Source organism: Grammomys surdaster, unplaced genomic scaffold (genome assembly GCF_004785775.1).
Source record: "Grammomys surdaster isolate TR1022 unplaced genomic scaffold, NIH_TR_1.0 264, whole genome shotgun sequence".
In the NCBI taxonomy this organism is placed as follows: Eukaryota; Metazoa; Chordata; class Mammalia; order Rodentia; family Muridae; genus Grammomys; species Grammomys surdaster.
In genome coordinates this window covers 3,058,202-3,070,875 of record NW_021604705.1, presented here as the reverse complement: position 1 = coordinate 3,070,875, position 12,674 = coordinate 3,058,202, and the positions used below count along the sequence as shown (strand labels likewise).

General features: G+C 36.8%; 1 protein-coding gene across 2 annotated transcripts in view; it reads right to left on the bottom strand.

Moving 5' to 3' along the window:
* The window catches only part of Kiaa1324l (KIAA1324 like), a 165,161-nt gene that overhangs the window by 64,361 nt on the left and 88,126 nt on the right, over positions 1 to 12,674 (bottom strand). The window lies entirely within an intron of this gene.

Here is a 12,674-nt window from a genome sequence, read left to right as displayed (position 1 = left end):
ATTATTCATCAAACAAACACAAATCAATGTTTCCAAAGTACATGGCCCTGTGCAGGGTGAAATTACAGCTCGAGCCTGGAAACAGGCTATCTAATCCCTTAATCAGAACATTAAAGAAATAAGAACAAAATAAAATGTCCAAATTAGCTGATGAAAAGAACTCTCTCAGCCCAGAAAGGCAGCAAAGCCTCACAGGCAGGCACAGTCCTCCCCTAATACAGTGGAGGACTTAATCAGAAATGAAAACAAGCTGCCTTTGAAAAAAACTAATTAAAGAATTAGAGCTCAAACCCACACACTCATCCACCTACTCACCCACTAAACTATTATAATGATTCTCTTTAGAAAAGCTTAACAATGCTGCTCTGTGAACTTTTTACATTCAAATCAATATCCTAAAACAAAGTATCCGCAAAGGTCAGGCAGAGAAGAGTGCATATCAACTACAAGATCAAAATTATCCTGGAGACAGTGAAGGAAGACCATCTTGGAACAAGATGTTATATCTTTTCTTAATCTTGTGACACTGAATGCATTAATGGTCTCTTCGGGTGTTTTATTTCTGAGATAGCTGCCACAGTAGCTGTCTCACAGGCTTAAGAAAAATGAAATACAACACAATGTAAGCATAACTACACTGTCATACAACACATGCTCACCATAGGCTGCTAGTTCCAAGATGAGAACAACCAGCAAAGAAATGGAGTTATGGAAAGCAATTTCTTTTAGTTTCAATGAGTTGGAATCTTCTAGTAAACTCAGATTCTAACAACAGTCCTCTAATATGACAACTTATGTCAGAAACAACAAAGCAACATGAAAAATTATCTTGGAAGACAGTTTACTTTGAAATAAAAAATCAACCTTTTAAATTGATTAGCAATTAATAAAGATGTTTTAATTCACCTTACAGTTTGTAATTCATCATGAGGGAAATTAGGGAAGGAACCCAAGGCAGAACCATGGTGGCAAGAATTGGAGCAGAGACCATGGAAGGGCACTGTTCACAGGCTTGCTCTTCATGGCGTTCTTAGTTTGCTTCGTTATAGAACCCAGGACCACAGCCCAGGGATGGCACCACCCACAATGGGCTGTATTCTTCTACATCAATCAATCAATAATAAAAAATGTCCTATAGGCATAACGACAATCCAATCTGATGGAAGCAATTCATATTAGAGTTTTCCTCTTTCCAAATGACCCTAGCTTGTTCCAAGCTAACAAAAAGCTAACTGGTACACCAGGCTTATAAATTATTGTGAAAGTATTAACTGTATGAATTTGAGGGTTATGAATAAATTATGCAAAAACAGAACCCATAAATCATCAGTGTTGACTGTATTTTCAATAAATTCATGAAGGAAGAAGCTATTATGTACATAAGCCACGTAAGAAAACTAAGCCACAGTATATTTAAATACTTGAATTACCCAGCTACCCAGTCAACAGACAGCATAAATATGATTCAGTCTTGCTTGCTTGATCCTAAAAGTACTACCTTACTTTAAAGAAACTGCAAGTGACACAATGACAAGGACCAAAGAGAAACAATTCTAACTAATTCAATACCATATTTCACATCACCTTTCATTCCCTGTCAGCTGTTAAGCAATGTTCACCTGCCCCATAAAATAATAATTAATTCCCATTCTCATATGTTATGGAGCACTTCATATATTAAACCTAAAATATGTATTTGGGAAATATTTTAGCAAGCTCCTAACTTCTATAAGTCTAATAACTGTGCTTATGAATGGAAGGTAAAAGTACTATCTGCCTCAAAAAATTACAGGAATAGGTAAATGGAGCATTGTTCAATATGCCTGGCATATGTTACAAATAATTGTATTGGACACTACTCTTATCAGAAACCTGTAAATAATAACACTGCCACTAGGTTGATGATACCTTGTCTCTACAGAACAACTATGCAGTCTAAGTTCAATGGGTATGTGGCCTTGACAGGCACATGTCAAAGGAGGAACTACACATCCTGATTAAAATGTAGTTAATTTCATGAGATTATACTGAGAGTTAGCAATGCCTACCTCGGCTAGCCCTCGTCGCATTTGCTTTTCTGATACTCTCAAAGCATCATTCATTTTCTCTTTCAACACTGGTCTTGGCTTTCAGGCTTTGATTGGACTCTATGGCACATAATCTCAGTGACTGCATTCTTTGTTTTGCATTTTTTGTCTTATTTGTGTGTTATTATAGCAGAATAATTTAATTAGGCCGGGTGGTAGAAATTACTTTGTATATTTGCTGTTGTACTGTTTGGTTATATTTCATTTTAATTAATTGGTCATTTCCAAAGTTAAAAATGAGCTTTTGTAACAACCTTGAAATCCTAAAATAACTGAATCAAATTGACAATTAGCAAATTCTGGAGTATTGGAAGAAGGAATATGTTAGTTTTCATGGCTTGGACAAAATATCTAAGCAAAACAAATTAAAGAAGCTTGGATTGATTTTGGCTCACTTCCTCAGGTTCTGGTCCATCATGGTAGGGAGAGCATGACAGAACAGATTTCATCACATCTTGCTGGCCACTAACTTATTGAAGGATACTACCCACACTAGGAATATGTCTTCTCTCTTCTCTCAATTCTCTTTGAAAACATTATCAGTCCCACCCAGACTGCACTTGGATAATCTGCTATAAACTTCTCAATTCAATCACACTTAGAAGAACAGAAAGCAGGGGGTGGTGGTAGATGGAGAAGAGGAGAGACAAAAACACACAGAGACAGTGACAGGCACAAAGACTCAGAGACACAGACAGACAGACAGACAGACAGACACAAAGACAGATACAAAGACAGACAGACACAAAGACAGAGAGGTAGAGACATTCTTGTCTCAGGTTGCCACTATTTATCAGTGACCTTGATCTGGGATTTCAGAGTACTTTACCACAGAAGCAACAGGAAGAGAAATATTTAACTCAATCCCTTACTTACCCAGAAGTCTATGCACTCACTTACCATTCTTTTCCTTGGCTTCTGCTTCTGCTTTCCAGACATCTATTTCTACAACAGTGACTCTGAGAGGGCCCAAATACATGTGCAAAGACCCAGATATGGAAAACATTATATTAGTCTGTCACCAAAGAACAAAGCCATGGGTAGCTTTCTTGACCCTACAAGTTTCTATTTTCTTACATTCCATTAGGAACACCCCATACTCTTCCTCTCCATGGGTCTGATTATGGGGAATGAGTTTTATTTTAGAAAACTAAAGGCTCTGTGGAAAGTAGAGTGTGATATTAAAAAGACAAGACATTACATTGATTATGCAAGTAAAATGTGCCAAAAAAAGAGTTATGAAATTGAATTGTTTATAAGCTGACTATCTTCTGTGATTTATGTCCTTCAATAAAAGTCTATTTTTAATTTTTTTATCACAGAGACTCTGGCTTAGATTTTTTTTTCCAATCTAGAGATCTTGTATTTTAAAAAACTATGACCATAAATTACATATATTCATAAATCATTTATTTTCGCTATTTTCATTCCAATTATTTCATTACTAAAATATGATTTCTGGACCATAAACATCAGTAGGAGTAGCCATAAAAGAAATTTCAATTTGCTTGTCCAGTGAGATGTTGACAATACAATGAGCCTATGTAATGTTATTATAGGTATCACAATAATAAGCTTAATTTAAGCAGCAAGTACTTTTTAGTACTTAGCCTTTGACAGACACAAATTAGGCACTGGGGATATGGTAGCAAATAAGAAGACAGGATTAACTCTGTCTCTATGCTTACAAAGCTGCTACAATAGCCTATTCTTCCTCAAAATGAGTTTTAGCCACATCTCATTTCTCTGAACTTAAACTCATAAAACCCATCTCATCTGTGAAACTAAGTTAATACCTAAACATATATAATTTTATATTTGTGGGGAACTGTTAAATCTAGAATCAGGAAGCATTGGCATAATGACTGTCCTTCAATTGATTCATCTTGTTTAGTAAAATACATACTGTCAGAGCTGTAGTTACCATTTTTCCTGTACAAGGAGACCTTTGTGACTGTTAATAGTTAATAGATAAAGGGCTGAAGCAAGGACAGAGTGACTAGTTACAGGACCTAAAAGAATACTTCACTTCCATCTTTAACCAACTGATTATAGTCATCAAATAATCAATACTTAGTTGTCTACTAGGCTTGAATCATAATTCTCCTAGGGAAATGAGAAGAGAAAGAGGTGTCTAGGAGAAAATGAACTGCATTCTCAGCCCATAGTGCCTTGTGACTTGCTGACCTCAGAACCAGCGATGAGGACAGCACTTCTGTACTCTCCCTTTCAGATCTTATCTGTGCAATTCCTAAGCAGAAAAAAAAATAATGCTCTCTCTCTCTCTCATTCTGCAAAAATGAGAAGGAAGTCAAGTCATCAAATGAAACAGGCTATCTCTTGCCATTCCTCTGATTCCCAGGATGCTAGCTTTCCTTGGCTTAAAAGGAAAGCTTGTCCCTTTTAACTAATGACAGTCCATTTATCTTAAGAAGACATTTTCCTCCAAGGAGGGCTGGCAGTGAACTGTCAATTGCCTGTCATGTTCAATCTAAAGCAGGATAAGAATCACAGAAGACAACTTATCCAGATTCTGTGAATAGAATTTTTTCACTAAGAACAACTATGCCAAAAGCATTAACAAGCTATATCAGTACTCCACTATAATTTATAAGTTATTGGTTTTAAGCCCTGATTTGATTACATATAAAAATGAATCTGTGATAGCTAATCAATCCTCTTCTATCAGGATGGTTACAGGACTTTTGAGATCTTGCAGCTGTTCCAGGAGCATCTGTACCTGCACGGCACTGTCTACTTCTCTGAACGTCTTTGTGGGCTCTCACAATGGACTCCATCCAACAGAATCTGTCTCCTGCTTCACAAGCGTGAAGTGCTTGGAACCATCATGCTAGAAGAATTTACTACAATGAAACTAAGAAAGTCTCTGCTTCCACTTAAAGCAAAAAAAGGACAGCATTAGGAAAAGCTTTGCCCTGGAAATCAAAAGACATGAATTCTAGGTCTAGCACGGGCACAAAGCTACTTGAAGTAATGTGCAGTTACCATGCAAGTAGAAGCTACACGGCTGAACGATCAGAACTGGACTTTCAAAATCAAATCCTACCAATAATGAATCCTGACTTCCCATTAAGAGAAAGTGTGGATCATGTAGCTGGAATTTCTAAGATTTTAGTTGTGAACGCCTTAGAGAAAAAAAATTTTCACCTCTCACTGTACAAAATCAAAGTTAGTCAAGAGATCTACAAAGATACATTAATAAAACCAACTCTGGCTGACCTTTCAACTGCCATTCTAAGGATTATTTAGTGAGTATTGCCTCTCCTATCTGAATGCTGATTGTCACAACACATCTCCTTTACACACATCCTCATATGGTCAAGTCAGGTGGAATTCCTGAACTACAAGACCTATCAATCAGGGAAACGGAGCAGTGTAAAACAGCAGACAATCCTTGTTAAATTGGCAGAATACCTAAAAAGATTCCATTCTTTTTAAAATAAACAAAGGTAGTTTTCATCTTTAAAAGAATGAAAATTCAAAGGTATCCTACTATGGTTTACTCACTTCAATATTTTATCAAGAAGAGGACAATGTCATCTCAGTTCATTGAGAACAAGATGACTTAACGTTCAGAAGAAGAAAAAGAGACAGAAAATGGAGGGGAGGGAGGCAAGAAGGGAAGGAGAGAGCGGGTGGAAGTAATGAGAGAAAAGAGCAACAATAGCAAAGGTTACAGGAAGGAAAGTGTTGCGAGAACTTGGTGAGTCATCAAAAGAGGCAAAGCAACACATCTGTGAAGTTATTTTTCTCAGCTCTGTTTATGCCCCAACACTCTAGCTTTGAGCACTTCTGTCCTTAGAAAGTACCTGTCATCTTCTCCCTCCTGAGAGCCTCTCCAACCATACTGCAGTGTTGAGAGCTGAGTTCCCTCCATTCCTTGGGAAATCTTTAATTCAGATAAGCTCCCTTAACCACAGCCCCCTTCAAACATCACTATTTGCCATAGGTCTGGTTCTGGCTGTTCTCCGTAGTTTTTTTTTTTAATCTCTTCTCTTAAGGCTGTCATCCACTCCAGCTTCTCCTGCCACTTGTTGGACCCTGAGTACACTCAAGGTCCCACCTAGAAATGAACACTAGCATTCCTACATCAAGCCTCCTGAGAACAAAGTGATCCTATCTTGGTCCACACAGAATGAATTGTTACAAGTCTTATTAGATATTTGTGTTTCACCAACAAAAATTAATATCCTATGAGACTGTGAGTTAGAGACATCAGAGTGATTCAGTTGACAGAGTACTGTTGAATTCTCGAATCTTCTTAAGAGTCATTAGAGGATTCCAGCTGTCTTTCAACAGCTTATTCTACACTGCAAAAAGAAATGAAATTCTAAGTGGAGAATTTCTATAGATAAAAACTCTGCCTATTTTTTGATGTTTCTTAAATAAGGAAAACATACACTACATATAAAGCATTTATATGCAAGGCACAAATTAATCAAACTAACTCCCTGTATAAGGACATTACTATAAACTTTCTCAATGTTCTACATGCTAGTCTCTATTCTTTCTAGAAAATGCATACAAATCAAAATAAAGCATACATAGATGTTTAGCCAACTTAAATAACCCACAAAATTATATCTGAGCTTTTAGATCTAATCTCAAAAATCCATTTTATCTATCATATATATATATATATATATATATATATATATGTATATCAATTTTTACCAAGAATGAGATATTAGGAAAGCACATACTCCTCAAGGAGAGATGAACAGGGGTCTGGTGTGCACTGTGTCATGCTCCAAAGGGGCAGAACCATGGGGTTAAGAAGATGATTTCAGCTGGGTGATAGGGGTGCACGCTCTTAATACCAGCACTGAGAAGGCAGAGACAGATGGATCACTGTGAGTTCAAGGCCAGCCTAGTCTACAAAGTGAGTTCCAGGACAGCCAGGGCTATACAGAGAAACCCTGTCTTAAAAACCAAACAAACGAAAAGATGATCTCAGTGCTGAGACTTTGTCTGGTCTGAACCTGTGCAGGTCTTGTGCATGCTGTCAATCTCTGAGAGTTCATGTGTCCATCAGTCTTATTGTGTCTGGAAGGTGCTGTTTTCTTGGAGCAAGAGCAAGGAAGAAAGAAAGAGGGAGAAAACGTTTTGTTTGATATTTTGTCTTAAATTTTTTTCTTAATTTTTCTATTTTGTTTTCTTTTCTGAGAGAGATAAAGAGAGAATAAACATGAAGTTGGGTGGGCAGGGAGATGGGGAATATCTTTAAAGAGTTGGGGAGAGATGAAAGAATAATATCAAAATAAATTTTAATAAAAGTGGTCCACATCCTCAACTGTCTGGCGTCCAATTTTAGTTCTGACTGTGACCTGTGCTTGCAGGCTTTACTTCAGCTCTTCTGTTTAAAACATTTCAGAAGATGCGACAGAAGCTGATTTTACGGCTGTAGTGATAATTAAATGATTTGCATCATGCAAATCTAGCGTTTAAATTTGTGTCTGCCACACAACAAAGACTATTTACTCTTAGTACTTCACCTACTATTCCTACTAAACTGTACTGCATACTTATGACTCCAGGCAAATGGACTGTATTTTTTAGCTCATAATCCCTGAACTCGTGGCTGTCTTTATATTGGAATCCATTGTCCTTGGCATGACCCAGAAGACTGTGGCATTTACCAGAATCTCTGAGTCACCCACATTTCCCTTGAAAGCTAGCCATGTAGTCCTCACAGAGGACTCAGGAAAACCCAGACCCACTCCATTCAGCATGTATCCTTATGCCCCAGGAAGCCACTTTATGTCACCAAGATGAAGAACTTTAGAATCCACTTGGGTGGGGGTCCTCAGCTAATAAACATGGCTAGCACCAAATATATGGAGCTTACATCCCATTATAGCCCTAAATCAGAACACATGCTTCTCCCACATGAACCAACAAGAGATTAATAGTTTTCTAAGGTTGTTTAGCTGGTAATTGATGACTCTGAGCTTGAAGCTTACATCTGCTTCACCGTGAGGTATCTAATGCTGTCTGTGTACCTTCTGTCCTTGGTGAGGTCATCCTGGATAATACAAACCCTGCCCTTCACACTTTTTCTGCAGTGGCTTTATTTACTTCTACTTTTCTGAAACGAATGTCTCTGAAAACATGGAAATGTTCACGACTTTCTATCCTTGTCAGTAAACATAATGGATATTTAATCAGTGTTTCTTCAACGAATGAATTAAAGCTCAATAAAAATTACAGAGTAAGTATTTTTCTCAGGGACAAATGAGTCGGAACTGAGGTTAAGCTATCAGACACCAGTAAGAGCCAATATCAAGACAGCAGTGTAGGGATGTTGCAATGGAAACCTACGAAGAAATTACAGAAAATGCATTAAATCATAGCATAACTAACTTCCTATAAAATTTGCTGTTAGTCAAGCATGGTATTTTCCCTCTAAGAGTTGAATGGAAGGTAGCAGAATGCAATCGCATATATATGGTATACTTAGTGATGCTGTGATGTAATGTGCTGGGCAAAATTTGAATTAAACTAATTAACATATCTCTTACTCCAAATAATCACTGTTTATTCCTCATGACAAAATGAAACATTATGCATCTTACTAACATGTTCTGTTCTACTTCCTGCTTCTGTGACTTAGATTTCCCAAGTAAGTGAGGTTGTGGTGCTTGTCTTTCTGCTTCTGTAGTGTCCTTCATGATTCCCTGAGCATAATGACTTCCAGCATCACCCACACTGTTAAAAATGACATAACTTGTAACCTTCTGAAGACAGTATAGAATTCCATTGTAAACATAGATGGCATTCATTCTAAAGCCAAGACATAAGCCAGGTACAGAACTATAGTCTTTTAAGTCAAGATAGATGACAATGGTCTTTTGATTGATAATATTGGACTGGGTATTACGTCTGTCTTGTACCTTACTATTACAAATTGGTAATAGTTGTGCTCTAATTATATTTTGAGGGAAAGATTTTTTTCTTTTATTCTAACAGAAAAGATGATGTTGATATAAGTCGCTACCCAGGACTGCTTTTGACCCATCCCTCCTCCTCCATGGTTGCTAGCCTCTCCCCTTCCTCTTCCTCTCTCCTTCCCTTCCTCTTTCCTTCTCCCAGCTCCACCTCCTCTTCTACTTCCCAATCACCAAGCTCTTCTGTAATACAATATAGCAGAATAAATATCCTGCTACATATATTTTCATTATCGATTGTTTTGTTTATTAATTTTTTTGAAACAGGATAGTACTTGGTACCTTAGGTTTCTCTGGAATGTTTATGTAATCTAGACTTGCTGCAAATTCAAGGAGATCTTCCTATTTCAGCCTTCCAAATACAGGTATCACACACATGAATCACACACACACATTAATTTCTTAAAAGAAGTATGTATGTTTATATGTGTGTAGAAGTGTGCATTTTTCTGTACAGATGAATGTACACATATGTGTGTGGACATATATGTCTTTATTCATGCATGGAGGCCAGACAAGGGCATGAGGTGTACTCTTTCAGTCTCTGTTTTGCTCCTTTGAAACAGCGCTCTCTCTGAATCTGGGGCTTATGTTTTCTCAGTTAGGTGCTGAGATCCTCATGCCTTTGCCCTGCCAGGAACTGGACATGGTTTGTTTTGTAGGTGGAGAGATCTAAACTCCAGTCATTATGACCACAGAACCACAGTTCTTCACAATTAAGCAGTCTCGTGTGCCCTTCCATTAATGTTTTGATAATTAAACTGATTCATTAGCAATCATGAATAATGACACAATAGACACCACTAGTCATGCACCCTTTGATGTAATAGTTTCAAAATCTTAGGATATGTTCCCAGAAGCGGGATTGCTGGATCATGTGATCATTTTGCCTTCAGGATTTAAAAAATGTTATTAGTATGTATTAATTACACAAAATAGTAAGTTTCTTTGTGACATTTTCATAGCAATATATAACATGCTCTTATCTTTTGTATTTCCCCATTACTAACACTTGACTGCTTCTCACCTCTTGTCCCCTTAATGTTTCACATCTAAGAGAAAATACATGATCCTTATTTTTCTCTCACTATGGGTTGTACTACTTAACATGATTCTATCGAATTCCATCTATTTTCCTTCTTCATAGTTGAGTAATAAACAACCCAATACTACTTTCTTTAATTGCGATATGAATTTATATTTGTACCAACAGTATACAAGGGTCTATTTTTCTCTATAGCTTCCGTATTTATCTTTTATTGATTAATAGTAGCCATCATGAAAGGTATGAATAACATATTCCCTATGACTTTTACTGTAGTTCCCTGATTCCTAGAGATGATAGACAACTCTACATATAGTTGTCAACCATTTATATCCTTTTTGAGAAATATAATATTATATATATATACATATTTTCTAATATATATTAGACATTTCTAATATTTTAGGACATCTTCTAATATTTTTTAACTTTTGTGTTTGTTTTATTTTGATGTTGAATGTTCTAACTCCCTGTTTATTTGGTGTCATAAGCTCTCCATTAGCCTTGCAAATATCTTTTCCAATTCTGTAGGTTGCCTCCAACCTAATATGTCCTGCACTGTGCTGCTCGTTAGTTTGTTATGTTTTGGGTTTACCTCTGAACTTTAGAGTCAAATGCAAAATAATCCCAGTTCAGCCCAAGAATACATACTCTTTCCTCTTTGTTCTTCTTGTAGTTTACTTCCAAGTCTGAAGTCTAAATCCTTCATCCACTCTGAATATGATGTGTGGTAAAGGTTCTTTTTTACTCTTTTGAATGTGGATACTCTCTTTTCTAATACTTTATTGGCAAGATTGCCCTTCCCTATAGTATATTTCTGGCACTCAAAGGTCCCAAGCTACAGCCATGGAACACAGTTCTCCAGCAGCAGAGGAAAACTGAATAGTTGTGGGGTCCTCTGTCCCGTAAGTTCAAACATCTTTGCCCAGGACACTCTCTTGAACCAAGTAAGCCATTTCATCAGTTGTCTTCATCCTGAACATGAAGAGGCCCCTGAGGTCTGCAGCCATAATGCTGTTTGCATCTTCCCATGTTCCTACTCTGGCGGGGGGCGGGGGAGGGGTGGTCAGACCACCAGGGATTCTTTATGACTTTTAACCAGAGTTTCAGCTGGTGATTGTTTAGATTCTGTCTGCCAAGGATTATAGAAGTTGAATTGAATAAGCTTTGGATCTGGTTAGTTTTAGTGTGTGAAGTTTTTATTTATTTACAAACTTTTACAATGAAGTTTCTAAAATTAAAAAAATACATATTTTGCAACTTAGTATGTAAGTATTCCTTCAGAATATTCAACATTTGTCTAAGAAGAATATGTATCATGATGCAACTGGATACAACACTCTATCTGTTAAGCCCCTCTTGCCTGAGGACTCTCCAAATCTACCTTTTGCAGGCAGTTTCCTTTTAGGGGAGTCTTTCATTACTCTAAGTGAAATACAGATAGTGAAATAGTCTCCTACCATTATTGTATTGTTTGTATTTATCTCTTCAAATGTGTCAATGTTTGCTTTAAATACTTAAGGGCTCTCATGTTAAACATATTTATAGTTTTTCTATCTTGATGTAGTATTGGCTCATAACTATGTTGCTATCTATCTCCGTTTTTCTCACACATGCAGAAACAATTTTCCTTTTGCCTCTACAAGTAAGTGAATATCTGTCTAATACAACTGCACATTTTATTAACTGTGCATTTCTCAGAAGCTATTAGATATGAGTCATAAAAAAGATTTGGTAAAAAAAGGCATGAGAAAAGCATGTATCCAAAGACTTGTAAAACTATTCTGAGCATAGCACTTATTGATCCAAGTAAAACGAGTGTTAATTCACAACCAGTTATTGAAAGATCAAAATAGAAATGTATGTGTGCATAGTTGTATAAAAGTTATATCTCATGAAAACTGGAATTACAAAAGTAAACTATACACACATGCACACATGTTACTCCTTATATAGTGCATTTTTCTATACATATTTGTTTGTATATTTCATTGCATATGTCCCATGTATCATTGATTGACTTGTATAACAACAGTACTGAAGCACTCAATTAGACAAAGCCTACAAGACAAAACTTTCTAAATAAAATATCTTGAATAGTTATTCTTAGTTAGAAAATCCTGTATTTAAAGCTGTTATTGAAATCATGATTTTGGAAATATTTGAAGGAGTGAGCAATAAATAATGTGTGCCCTCTCTACCAAAAAGCATTAGAATATAAAAGAAATAGATGTGTTTATTTCTTCTTCAGTGGTTTAGACTTCTCTAAAAATACATAAAGGTAAAATCTCTCTTCACCATCGCATCTCCTAAGAGAGCCAGGCTCGCACCTTTCACTTCTAAGGCTTGGTTTGAAGCCAAAGGCCCCGGTCTCTGGGGTCTGTGGTTGCAGTAGGAAATTGCTCAAAGATGATTGCTATTTTTGACAACCTAAAAGCATCAAAGGAACCCCAAGCCTTAAGAAGTACTTTAGAAACTCTTCTGCTTCAAGGAGAAAAGAGGGTAGTGGGCCAGCAGTGGGGTTTAAAGAGTGCTACAGGCTCTTGTTCTAAGAGTGGGATGAACAGTGCAGTG